Genomic DNA, 14,264 nt, shown 5'->3' with positions numbered 1-14,264 from the left:
ATAACTAGTTATGAAGTTATAAATTTGTATCTTTTCAATGCATTTTAATTTCCTTTTGAAGATAGTTTATTATTTAAAGTTCTAGGCCACAAAAGAATCAAGCTGCTGCCCTTTTGTTGCCAAGGATCTAAAACCATCCTCCAGCTGTGACTCAAATAAAAATAGCTACTTCACAGGAGAAAAAAAAGATATCCTTCTGATAGTGTATATCAGTGACAATGTCACATGAAGTGTCCATCTCTGTCTATTCCTCTATTCATTCAGCATCATGTTTAAGTGTACACTGTGTCAGTTACTGAGTACAACTCCAGCCATGAATGACACATTTCTTGCTTTCAAGGAGTGAAGGAATTAGCCCTTAAAAACCCAATATGTACATAATGTTATGGGGTACAGAAAAGAAGCACAGAGAAATCAGTTTATGAATTTGCCTTGTTTTACTTTCAATTTTGCTCATATTAATCCTCGTAATTATAATGAATGTCTTGTGCTTTCATTGCCAACAAGAGAAGTACCCTTCCTACAGAAACCTGTTTAGGTTCAAAAGATTCCACCTTCTTAGAGAAGTCTTCCTGGGCCATCCCCAAGCCATCATAAACGTAATATGTATCATTTGTTGCTCATGTACTATGTGCTAGGCCCTATTCATACAATACTTTTATTATCTTCACGTCTACACTTCGAAGGAGTAATTATTCTGCCCACTTTGCAAATGAGGAAAATGAAGCTTAGTAAGTTTAAGTAACCTCAAGTTCTTCCTGCGGCTAAGTAATTGTGCCAGACTTGTAAAAAGGCCTGATTCCAAAGCCTTTTCTCATAAACATTGCACTTCATAGGGTGCCACTGTGTTATTTTGAACTCTTATAGCATTTGTCAATTGTATTATTCATTTATTCATCCACCAAGCATTAAGTGTCTATCATGGGCCTGGGTGCGGCGCCTCATGCCTGTAATCCCAGCATTTTGGGAGGCCGAGATAGGCAGATCACCTGAGATCAGGAGTTTGAGACCAGCCTGGCCAACATGGTGAAACCCCATCTCTACTAAAAATACAAAAATTAGTTGAGTGTAGTGGCAGGCACCTGTAGTCTGAGGCACAAGAATCACTTGAACCCCGGGCGGCTGAGGTTGCAGTGAGGCGAGATCACGCTGCTGCACTTGCACTGCAGCATGGACGACAGAGTGAGACTGTTTAAAAAAAACAAAGTCTATCATGTACAAAATGACTTGTCATTACTGCCTAGGCTATTGTTTCTTTTCGGGGATTTGTGCGTGCACGTGTGTGTGTGTGTGTGTGTGTGTGTGTGTGTGTGTGTGTGGTTGTCTTGCCTTCTCAACTGGTTGTAAACTTCTCTTACAGGTGAGGACTTTTAGGTAGGCCCAACTTACCTTCAGCTGATCCTTAAATCTTTTTTTATTATACTTTGAAATACGTCTCAGATCTTTCTTCTTTTCCCTTGCCATGGCCAATAGCCTAACCTGCCATTTCTTGCCTTTTCTCCTATTGGTCTCTGAGCCTCAGTTCTCTTTATTTCCCTTAAAAGATTCTTCCTTCCTGCAGCCCCAAGTTACACCTGTTCATATCATTTCTCTCTCTCTCTCTCTCTCTCTCTCTCTCTCTCTCTCTCTCTCTCTCTCTCTCTCTCTCTTTTTAGAAGCTGGAGTGCAGAGCGGTCTCAGCTTACTGCAATCTCCACCTCCTGGGTTCAAGAGATCCTCCCACTTCAGCCTCCCAAGTAGCTGGGATTACAGGTGCCCACCACCATGTCTGGCTAATTTTTAGTAGAGTTTAATTTTTAGTTTCACCTTATTGACCAGATTGGTCTCGAACTCCTGGATTCAAGTGATCCACCCACCTACCTCAGCCTCCCAGAGTGCTGGGAATACAGGCGAGAACTGCCACACAGGGCCATTTCTTAAACACCTCAAATTCCACAGGACAAAGAGAACATTCCTGGGCGGTAGCTTGAGGTTGGAGCCCTCCTCTCCTGGGCTGCTGTCTCCTGCATTCCCCTGCTCTGCACCTCACTCTCCAGCCCCCTAGTCCAGTGACATTCCCCAAACAAAACATGCTCTTTCTTTTTGTTTGTTTGTTTTCTGTTTTTTTTTTTTTTAATTTTTAAACAGAGTTCACTCTGTCACCCAGGTTGGAGTGCAGAGGAGCGATCTCAGCTCATTGCAGCCTCGACCTCCCCAGATCAAGTGATCCTCCTGCCTCAGCCTCCAGAGTAGCTGGAACCACAGTGGCAAGGCACAGCACCCTGCTACTTTTTGCATTTTTTGTAGAGACAGGGTTTTGTCATGTTGCCCAGGCTGGTCTCAAACTTCTAGGCTCAAATGATCCACCTGCCTCAGCCTCCCTAAGTGCTGGGATTACAGGCGTGTGCTGCTGTGCCTGGCCCAAAACATGTTCTTTCATAATCCTGGATCTTCTGCTATGTTACTCCCTCTGCTAGAATAAACTTCCTTTCTTTGTTCACATGGTGACCTCATTTTAATCCATCAAAGACCAGTCCAAATATTCTAAACTTTAGTCCCATTAGTGCCCAAATTAGAAACTCCTTCCTCTGGGATTCACTTTGTTCATATTTGCACGTTTCACTGTTCATACTGTGATTTGTATATATGTTGATTTACCTGCTTCCTTTTAGTGTGAGCTCCTTGAAAACAAAGGACCATATCTTTTTCCTATATGTGCTATCATAGAGCAGCTTCACAATATAATTAGATGATGAATCAGCAATTAGATGAACAATATTTCTTTTCTTTTTTTTTTTTTTTTTTTTTTTGAGGCAGAATCTTAATCTGTTGCCAGGCTGGAGTGCAGTGACACAATCTCAGCTCACTGCAACCTCCACCTCCAGAGTTCAAGCGATTCTCCTGCCTCAGCCTCCCAAGTAGTTGGGACTACAGGTGCACACCACCACACTCAGCTAATTTTTGTATTTTTAGTAGAGATGGGGTTCACCATGTTGGCCAGGATGGTCTCGATCTCTTGACCTCATGATCTACCTGCCTTGGCCTCAACATTTCTTTTTATAGCATTTATTTTTGCCTATGCTTTTTCATTAAAGTTAGTCTACATATATCCATAAAAGAGTTAACAAACAAAACAAACTATGTAGGTTGTTTGTTATATGTTTCTTTCTCATAAGATTTTTTATTCTTTCCCACTTCTATAATGGCAGGGAACCAGGAATCCTACTTATTGGTGTCCTGAAAACCATCCTTCCTCAGTCCCCACTCACTCTGTCTAATTTTGAAATATTGAAGGATCCTCCAGGCTTGCCTCACTCTTAAGTCATAGAGGTACTTTTTGATTCAGACTGATATCCTAGTTTTCTTTTCATTTGGACCATTCACCAACCAACTGTGATTTATTTCAATGGCAAGCACTAGTCACAATAGCGAGACAAAAATCAAATAAAGTCACTATAATGGCTTTCACCAAATATTAAATTGTTTCTCCTCTGTCTTCAATAGACAGAGGTACCTGGCAGCTTCAGAGGCTGGTTTTCCTTGGTCCTTACTAGCATGTCTATTGTTTTCTGCTTATTTCAGGGAAAAGGTACTCATGTTTATCAGGCCTCAGGAGTCGGTATTTTGTTGTAATTGACTGTACTGCTCCCAAATCCCAGAGGTTGGAGCATATTTTTCCATGGAGAACTCCCTGTTCAGGTCTACCCGTACTCTCTGTATTGAAGTGTTTTCATGCTAAGTAGATTTTTTGCTTGTTTTGGGAGACAGTGTCTTGTTTTGTTACCTAGGCTGGAGTACAGTGGTTCAATCACCAGGCTGAAGTGCAGCCTCGATTCCTCAGGCTCAAGCAATCCCCTTGTTTCAGCCTCCCGAGTAGCTGGGACCACAGTCAAGCACCACCATGCCCAGCTAATTTTTTCTTTTTTTGACAGTGTTTCACTATGCTGCCCAGGCTGGTCTTGAACTCCTGGGCTCAAGCAATCCTCCCGCCTCAGTCTCCTAAAGTGTTGGGATTATAGGCATGAACCACCATGCCTGGCTTAAGCAGGTTTTTTTAAATATTCTAATTTCTTCAAAATTAACCAGTGAAGAGCTGGGCACAGTAGCACACACCTATAGTCTCAGCTATCAGAGAGGCTGAGGAGGGAGGATTGCTTGAGGGCAGGAGTTCCAAGCCTAGTTTGCTGCAGTCATGCCTGTGAACAGTTACTGCCCTGCAGTTTGAGCAACATAGTGACACCTCACCTCTAGAAAAAAGAAAAAGTACTGCACTAAACAATAATCTTTTTCTCTTTTGTAAAAAATAATTTTTAATTAAATATCTTAATTTCCTCTGGCAAATTGCATTATTTATAATAATTAAAAAGTAGAAACAACTCAAATGTCCACCAACTGACCAATAGATGAATAACACATGGCATAACTGTGCAAGGGAATATTATTCAGCCATAAAAAATGAGTTAAATATTGTTACATGCTATAACAGGGATGAACCTTGAAAACATGCTGGGCCAGGGACAGTGACTCATATCTGTAATCCCAGCACTCTGGGAGTCCATGGTGAGAGGATCATTTCAGCCCAGGAGCTCAAGATCAGCTCAAGGAATTCTCCCCTCTCAGCCTCCCAAGTAGTTAGGACTGCAGGCACGCACCACTATATCTGGCTAATTTATCAATGTTTCTTTCTGAGGTGATGAAAATATTCCTAAATTGATTGTGATGATGGCTATACCTACCTGTGAATGTACTAAAAGCCATTGAATTGTGTGTTTTAAGTGAGTAAATTGTATGATATGTGAATTATATCTCAGTAAAGCTGTTTTCAAAAAGCGCTAAAACATGAAGTTTTTTCCTTTCTTTGAGATCTTCCTGGACTTGCAATGATATTTTTATTTGCTATTTAATGTTGTTCTGAATAAAGAAAAATTTAAACTTAAAACTATTACCATGAATTTCTAATATTTGTCTTTGTATTGTGCAATGCCAGTTTTAAATGAAAATATCAGAGTACTTAACTCATGCAGAATCACCAAAATTACACAATTTGTATATTGTAGCTTATACACACACATGTGTTTTGTTCTTACTAGAATAGTAGAAACACTGCACAAAACTAAGTCAACTGTTTTTATTTCACTTCTTGGTTGCACATGTTTCTCTCAGCACTATCTTCAGCTTGCTGATGAGTAAGGAAGAACTGAAAGGGAAAGGAACTAAGAGCTGTTATCTTTCCCTTTCCTTATATGGCATCATTTTCAGTGTAAGTGGTTGGCTGATACAGGGAAGCAACATGAGCAAGAGTGAATATGACATGATTCCTTTGATAATTTTTTAAAGATGCCTTTGCTTTCTCTCTGCAATCAAAACAGGCTCCAGTTTGAATGGAAAACATGGCCTCTCAGGACTGTCAGTGCGTACTTAGTTGTGGACATACATGCTAATCATGTACTTCCTTTGTGTCCACTAAATTTCCAGGCATTGTAGTGGAATTCTGTGTTCATGGAGCAAATCTGGAGAGCCATATGCAGAGATTTGGTAACAAAGACTGGAGGGCACTCGTGTCTTCTCTGCTCATGCCACTGTCCCGTTAAACATCACTTACAAAACGTAAGTTCAAAGGTAAAATTACTAAGAATTTCAAGATGGAGATAGCAGAGCATTCAACCAAGTGCAGGGCTCTTCTGAGTGTGGACGCTGTGTGATTGCACAGGTTGCACACCTGTGAAACCAACACTGATTGAAATACTAGATTTCTAAATCATTTTAGATACATTTTTGGATAAGCAATGCATCTGAGGGCATAACAGGTCTTCAGTTCTAATCTTTCTTCCCAATTGAGTGACTGAGCAAATGATGTATTGTTCAGCAAGTTCCTGGAATTGAATTGGGTGTTTTCATCTCTTCCCTTATCCTGTTCTGACTCAAAAAAAAAAAAAAAACTGGAAGAAGGCGACGCCAAGATGGCCAAGAGGAGGCAACACCGGAATGCAGCTCCCAGTAAATGAGACGCAGAGGGCTAGAGGACTTCACGATTCCAAGTGAGGTGCTGAGTTCCTTTTGGGGGGACTGGAAGGACTCTGAAAAGAGCCCAGGGAAGGAGCCAGAGCAGGGCGAGAGCTGCCCAGGGAGAATGAACCAAGACAGGGCGGGGCACATCCCCACCTGGAACATGAAGCCAGCTTGGAGGGTCGGGGGACTTCACTCCCTTGGTGTTCTGATTCGGATCCTGTGCTTACCTCATCCTTCCTGAAACCTACGGTCCATGAGAGCCCCGCCAGACTGAGGGGCACTGTGGGTTGTTGATGCAAATCTGAGCTACAGCTCCCGCCTGGTGCCGCAAGTCGTCGCCTGGACCTGGGTGGAAGTTTGGACTAATGCCAGTGGGACTAACAACCGTCCCACAGAAAGAGGCAGAGTTGAAAGCAGGGAAACAGGTCATAAGGTCTGGCAGGCCCCACCCCCCACAAAATTCAAACTGAAGCTGGCACCAGAGAGCTTGGCAGTGAATACACCAGTATGACCCCAACCAGGACAATCGAGCTCAGGGAAGGAGAGACGCCCTTGGGAAGGTGGGGCTAATTTCACCTGCAAACAAACCCCAGGGGAAGACCACCCACCCAGCAACCTGACTGAATCTGAGGCAGCCCAGCAGCGCCTCTGCAGGCCAAAAAAGATATAGCTCCAACTGCAACAGAAAGGACTTCCACTCAGAGATTTCTCCCAAAATCACCAATTTCAAAGATCAAAGGGAGATAAATCCATGAAGATGGGAAAAAAACAGTGCAAAAAGGATGAAACCTTCAAAGACCAGAACAGCACTTCCCCTCCAAGGGATCATGACTTTTCACCATCAAGGGAACAAAACAAGACAGAAAATGAGTTTGATGAATTGACAGAAGCAGGCTTCAGAAGGTGGGTAATAACAAACTTCTCTGAGTTAAAAGACCATGTTCTAACCCAATTCAAAGAAACTAAAAACCTTGAAAAAAGGTTAGATGAAATGCTAACTAGAATAACCAGCTTAGAGAAGAATATAAATGACTTGATGGAGCTGAAAAACACAGCATGAGAATTTCACAAGGCATACATGAGTTTCAACAGCTGAATTGATCAAGAAGAAGAAAGGCGATCAGAGACAAAAGATCAAATCATTTGGTATTATCCTGATGCCAAAACCTGGCAGAGACTCAACAAAAAAAGAAAACTACAGGCCAATATCCATGATGAACATTGATGCAAAAATCTTCAATAAAATACTGGCAAACTGAATCCAACAGCACCTCAAAAAGCTTATCCACCACAATCAAGTAGGCTTCATCCCAGGGATGCAAGACTGGTTCAACATATGCAGATCTATAAATGTAATCCACCACATGAACAGAACCAAAGACAAAAACCACATGATTATCTGAATAGATGCAGAGAAGGTGCTCGACAAAATTCAACAGCTCTTTATGCTAAAAACTCTCAATAAACTAGGTATCGATGGAATGTATCTCAAAATAATAAAAGCTATTTATGACAAACCCACAGCCAATATCATACTAAATGGGCAAAAACTAGAAGCATTCCCTTTAAAAACTGGCACTAGACAAGGATGCTTTCTCTTACCACTCCTATTTGATATAGTATTGGAAGTTCTAGCCAGAGTAATTAGGCAAGAAAAAGAAATAAAGTGTATTCAATTAGGAAAAGAAGAAGTCAAATTGTCCCTATATGCAGACAACATGATTGTATATTTAGAAGACCCCCATTGTCTCAACCCAAAACCTCCTTAAGCCGATAAGCAACTTTGTGGGCTCTCTTTTGGTTCCATATGAAGTCAAAAGAGTTTTTTTCCAGTTCTGTGAAGAAAGTCATAGGTAGCTTGATGGGGATAGTCAAGCTACAAATGACCTTCTTCACAGAACTGGAAAAAACCACCTTAAACTTCATATGGAACCGAAAGACAGCCCACATAGACAAGACGATCATAAGCAAAAAGAACAAAGCTGGAGGCATCATACTATCTGACTTCAAACTATACTACAAGTCTACAGTAATCAAAACAGCATGATACTGGTACCAAAAAAGAGATATAGACCAATGGAACAGAACAGAGGCCTTGGAGGCAATGCCACATATCTACAACCATCCGATCTTTGACAAACCGGACAAAAACAAGCATGGGGAAAGGGTTCCCTGCTTAATAATGGTGTTGGGAAAACTAGCTAGCCAAATGCAGGAAGCTGAAACTGGACCCCTTCCTCACACCTTATACAAAAATTAACTCCAGATGGATTAAAGATTTAAACATTAGAACTAATACCATAAAACCCCTAGAAGAAAACCTAGGCAACACCATCCGGGTCATAGGCATAGGCAAGGACTTCATGACTAAAACACCAAAAGCAACGGCAACAAAAGCCAAAATAGACAAATGGGATCTAATTAACCTTAAGAGCTTCTGCACAGCAAAAGAAACAATCATTAGAGTGAACTGGCAACCAACAGAATGGGAAAAAATTTTTGCAATCTACACATCCAACAAAGGGCTAATATCCAGAATCTACAAAGAACTAAAGCAGATTTACAAGAAAAAAACAACAAACCCATTCAAAAGTGCGTGAAGGATATGAACAGACACTTTTCAAAAGAAGACATATATTTGGCCAACAAACATATGAAAAAATGCTCATCATCACTGGTCATTAGAGAAATGCAAATCAAAACCACATTGAGATACCATCTCATGCTGGTTAGAATGGTGATATTAAAAAATCTGGAGACAACAAATGCTGGAGAGGATGCGGAGAAATAGGAACACTTTTACACTGTTGGTGGGAGTGTAAATTAGTCCAACCACTGTGGAAGACAGTGTGGTGATTCCTCAAGGATCTAGAAATAGAAATTCCATTTGACCCAGCAATCCCATTACTAGGTATATACCCAAAGGATTATAAATCACTCTATTATAAAGACACATGCACACGTATGTTTGTTTTGGTGCTGTTTATGAAAGCAAAGACCTGGAACCAACCCAAATGTCCATCAATGATAGACTGGACAAAGAAAATGTGGCACATATACACCATGGAATACTATGCAGCCATAAAAATGATGAGTTCATGTCCTTTGTTGAGACATGGATGAATCTAGAAACCATCATTCTCAGCAAACTGACACAAGAACAGAAAACCAAACACAGCATATTTTCTCTCATAGGCGGATGATGAACAATGAGAACACTTGGGCACAGGGAAGAGAACAACACTCATTGGGCTAGGTGTGGGGGTGGTGGTGACAGTAGGGGAGGGACAGCAGGGAGCAGGGAGGAGGGGGAGGGATAACACTGGGAGAAATGCCTGATGTAGGCAACGAAGAGGAGGGTGGGGGATGGAGACAGCAAACCACTATGGCATGTATGTACCTATGTAACAATCCTGCAGGATGCAGGTTGTGCACATATACACCACAGACCAAAATACAATTTAAGAGAAAACTAAAAAGAAATTTTTTTGTGGTACATGGTGGGTATACATATTTATGGGATACATGAGATATTTTGATACAGGCATGCAATGCAAAATAAACACATCATGAAGAATGTAAAAACAAAACAAAACAAAACTGGAAGAGTGAATTGCTGAGTCATTTTGCTCAGTTTGTCAAAGTGGAGAACAGATGGCCCTGTTTAAAAGGTTTTAACCCCAAGAGGGGCTGTGGTTGACAGGGAATAAGGGAGGGGTTGAGCCGTTGGATGTTGCTGGGAGCCATTGGGCATGCATGTAGTTCAACGGAGCATGTATCTGATCCAGATGTACGTTAGGTAAACCAGGAGAGATCTGATACAGGGCTCTTCAACCTCCTAACCCTCTTTAAGAATCACAGCAGATCAGGCCGGGCGCGGTGGCTCAAGCCTGTAATCCCAGCACTTTGGGAGGCCGAGGCGGGTGGATCACGAGGTCAAGAGATCGAGACCATCCTGGTCAACATGGTGAAACCCCGTCTCTACTAAAAATACAAAAAATTAGCTGGGCATGGTGGCGTGTGCCTGTAATCCCAGCTACTCAGGAGGCTGAGGCAGGAGAATTGCCTGAACCCAGGAGGCGGAGGTTGCGGTGAGCCGAGATCGTGCCATTGCACTCCAGCCTGGGTAACAAGAGCGAAACTCCGTCTCAAAAAAAAAAAAAAAAAAAAAAAAAAAAAAAAGAATCACAGCAGATCATCAGAATAAATGGATAGAAAGATAGTTTGTAAATTAAAATTGCAAATGCTCAATGATAATAAATATTGCTTTTTGTCTACATGTCATTTAATGGCCTTAATAAAGGTAATTTATACAGATTGCCTAAGGGAAATATTTAAATAATAAGTTATTTATAATACTATTTAACCAGAAAAATACTTTAATCAGATTCATGAAGGTAAAGCACAGAACAATTCTAAAGTATTTTATAACTATGATAGTAATACAAGCTCAAAAATATTTACTGAATGTAGAGTTAGAGAAAAGAACCAGATTTTGAAGCAATTTAAACTCCAAGCTGTGGTGATGGGCTGCTAGATGCTGTCAAATGCAGTAAATTCTACCATCCATTGTTCTATTAGTAAGAAATGCCTGTAATCTGAACATCTCCCTTTTTAATCCAGTACTATATAATTATTATAGGATTTCATATATGACCCTGGGACTCATGTAGTAATTCATAATTTTTAAATGGTGACATTGCATTCTATTTTATTTCAAGAATATTATCATTGTTCAGTGCTTTCAGTGCTTTGAAGACTTACTTTCTAGAATACCTTATTTATAATGTACACGTGGTATTCGATTACCAATATATCCTATTCTCTGATCAAATATAAAAACTCTAGTGAAGATTTTATTTATTCAATTTCTAGATTAAGATTTCTAAATTTCTCTATATCTCAAAAACATATTTCTGCTTTTCAAAAAACCTTTTAATTATTGTCAAATAAATATAATACTTTTGTTTACTTTTCCAGACCTCTGCCCTTCTATAGTTATAAAATTCACTTTTGTTGCTTTCGCATGCCATAAGCCTTGTACCAAAACAATGTACTCTTTTAAAACTGCAAGATGCAAGTATAAATTTTATCCCTGTACTGGTGGTTAATATACTACTGATCAGTAAAGGGAGGTGGAAGCATAAGAAATTCAATCCCAGACCAATTTTCATGGCATTGTTCAAACATAGAATAATCAGAAAGCCCACGTGGGACCTTCTTCTACATTAAGAATACTCAGTGCGTGAAAAGATGCATCAGCCTTTTAAAATGATGGTGCATCTAGCTTTGTTGTTTTCTTAAGAAAACTATTTAACTATTAACTAATGCTAGAAAGATATAGTTTTAACTTCTCTCTCGGTTAAACTTCTTGGGCATAAAATTATAGAAATCAAAGCTTTTCTTACACTTACTCTCCTATTTGCTTTATTTGAATTGTATGAATTCCCATGGTATTGGGCTTTGTATTCAGGAAACAGCTTTATCATGAATGCCATTAATCCAAGATTTATGTAAAAATTTCTTTATCTAAAAGAAGAAAGTCTATGTTAGCAATCTAAGAACCTATCAATAATGGATGCCAGCATTGATCATCAGTGAACTGGGAAGCTGCATTGGAAACAATGACACCAAAGAAAAACAATAGACTTTCTTTTTTATCAACCAGACTGATAGACTGAGGAAATGCTAAGGATCCAATGTTTCCTAATTAGAGAAGTTGACAAAATTTTTCCATTGTCTCCTTGTGGATAAGATATTACAGTGTAAGCAGAATGATGGTATCTCAAGTGGTTTCATAGTCCATGGAACACTGTACCCAGAGGGTATCTACCAATCTGGAAGGAATTTTCTAGTAAAGCATCCTGGGCAAGTACTTGGAATTGCGAATTGCCTTTTTTTCTGAGCCAGAGTCTCACTGTCACCCAGGCTGGAGTGCAGTGGCACAGTCTCAGCTCACTTCAGCCTCCACATCCTGGGTTCAAGTGATTCTCCTGCCTCAGCCTCCTGAGTAACTGAGACTACAGGCGCACGCCACCAGGCCCAGCTAATTTTTTGTATTTTTAGTAGAAACGGTTTCACCATGTTGGCCAGGATGGTCTCCATCTCCTGACCTCATGATCTGTCCACCTTGGCCTCCCAACGTGCTCGGATTACAGGCATAAGCCACCATGCCCAGCCTGAACTGCCCATTTTAAGACTTACATGGGTGATATAGATCATGGTTTTGAAGATATATAATTTTTTTCTTTTTTTTTTCTTAGAGACAGAATTTTATTCTTGCCCAGGCTGGAGTGCAGTGGCATGATCATGGCTCACTGCAACCTTGAACTCTTGGGCTCAAGCAATCCTCCTACCCTAGCCTTCTGAGTAGCTAAAATTATAGTTGCACACCACCATGCCTGGCTAATCTTTTTTGTATTTTTGTAGAGTCAGGGTCTCATAGTGTTGCCCAGGCTGGTCTTCAACTCCTGGCCTCAAGCAACCCTCATGCCTCAGCCTCCCAAAGTGCTGGGATTATAGGCATGAGCCACTGTTCTCAGCCTTAAAGATTAGTTCTACAAAGTATAAGTCTTGATTCAAGCAATATCGTCATAAAAGAAAAATATATAAGTAGATAAAAATGGAATGGCTCTGGTGAAGATGAAGGGTGAGGAAGGCACTTCTACACGTCTTTAGGTCTTTCCAGAGTTCAGTTAGAGAACTCGAGGTTAATCATATTGGCTAACTTTTACTGGGAGTCACTAGGTGCCACGCATTGTGCTAAGAACTTTACAATCTCTTATCTCATATAATTATTCCCACCACCCCTTCCTATCAGAAACAATCCTTTATTAGCTCAATTTTACAGATAAAGAATCTAAAAGTCAAGAGTTAAGGTAATTGTTCATGGTCACATGGTAGTAAATAATGGAGCGGGACTTGAACCCAGGCTTTCCTGATTCCAAAGCTCAGGCTTTTTAACTGCTATGGTATTAGGCCTTCTATGAAAGCATTCAGGCTACAGGTGTCAAATGTTGGGCAGTGCAGTAGGGTGAGAGGAATAATAGTGGCGTTGCGCTCATTCAAAGCAGCCCGATCCTCAAAACACACCAACAAGCCAAGGCACACTGGCTTGCTCTCTATCTGCTCTCCAATCTCCTATCTCCATCTATTATCTCCTTATGCCCTTGTCCTTTTCTCAACTACTGATCTGTGCCTCGATCAGTCTGTGGGATCCTTTGATCCAGGTTGACACCTTGTGATTAAACACAGGCTTCGCCCTGTGACATTCTCATTGCCTCTCTGATTGAATCTGACACTTGCTTCCGCTTCTCAAGGAGCCCATACATCTGTTTTCAGTGTTGTGATGCCCCAGGTGTGGCCACTGGAAACCCAGATGTGGACAACAGTTGCTACCATGAAAATTCAGAGTGAACATCAAATGCATTTTGGTTTTTTTACTTAGAACAAAAACACAAGACACTTACATGTGAGGTGAAATTGAGTATTCTAGTTCCCACACTTATGTGTGAACTTCCTAATAATTTACTCACTTGAGCAAAAGTATTTCAACATTGCTTTGAAAAGGAAAAGTTAGTTATTCTATACTGACATGTAGTTATGAAAAAATACTTTTAAGAAATGTGAGAAACGTAACTGCTTATTTCCTTCTGTCACACACTATATATGTTATATATATACTGTTTGTATATATGTAATATGTGTGTATATGTATATGTACATATATAGTCTATATAGTACATATATGCTATATAGTCAACATCTCAAATACAACAGACATTCAATATTTGTGTAAAATTAAATGTGTAGAAAGCATCTTGCTGTAACATTCAGCAAAAACGCATACAAAGAAAAATACTTGGTCTTTCAAAAGGAGTTAGAAAAAATATTTTCACACTGATCCTTCCAAAGTTCTCTCCATGACATGGTCCAAATGAACCATCAGTTCAAAGAAGAATCTGTATTGCTGCAGGAGGCTGGTCTTGGCTCTCATCACATCAGCCTCCTAGAAAGGAGTCCTACAGAGGGCCAAGGAGATGAGGCAACCAGAATGCATCTACCCCACGTTGTTCAGACCCTGTGGTCGTTCATAACTTTCTGTCAATGTTTTTTCACACCTCTTCAGGCTCCTGTGTCCACCATAAGATCAAATACTCCTATAATTCCCTAAACCCGGGAAAATGCCTGCATCTCTGGAGAAATTTTAAAGTAGAGAAATACTGCCTATTTGTTTGCCAAAATTCCAGCTTTGATAGTTTCTGTTGGGGTTTCAG

At 40.4% G+C, this 14,264-nt stretch overlaps 1 pseudogene; it reads left to right on the top strand.

The window, feature by feature from the left end:
• Window positions 1-13,404, top strand: part of LOC116530026 — a 49,769-nt pseudogene extending 36,365 nt beyond the window's left edge.
• The last annotated feature ends 860 nt before the right edge of the window (window positions 13,405-14,264 follow it).

This window comes from Sapajus apella, unplaced genomic scaffold, assembly GCF_009761245.1.
Source record: "Sapajus apella isolate SASKATOON/1434 unplaced genomic scaffold, GSC_monkey_1.0 scaffold64, whole genome shotgun sequence".
NCBI classification, from domain to species: Eukaryota; Metazoa; Chordata; class Mammalia; order Primates; family Cebidae; genus Sapajus; species Sapajus apella.
The sequence above is the reverse complement of the archived record's forward strand: the minus strand, read 5'-3'. Positions and strand labels throughout refer to the sequence as shown.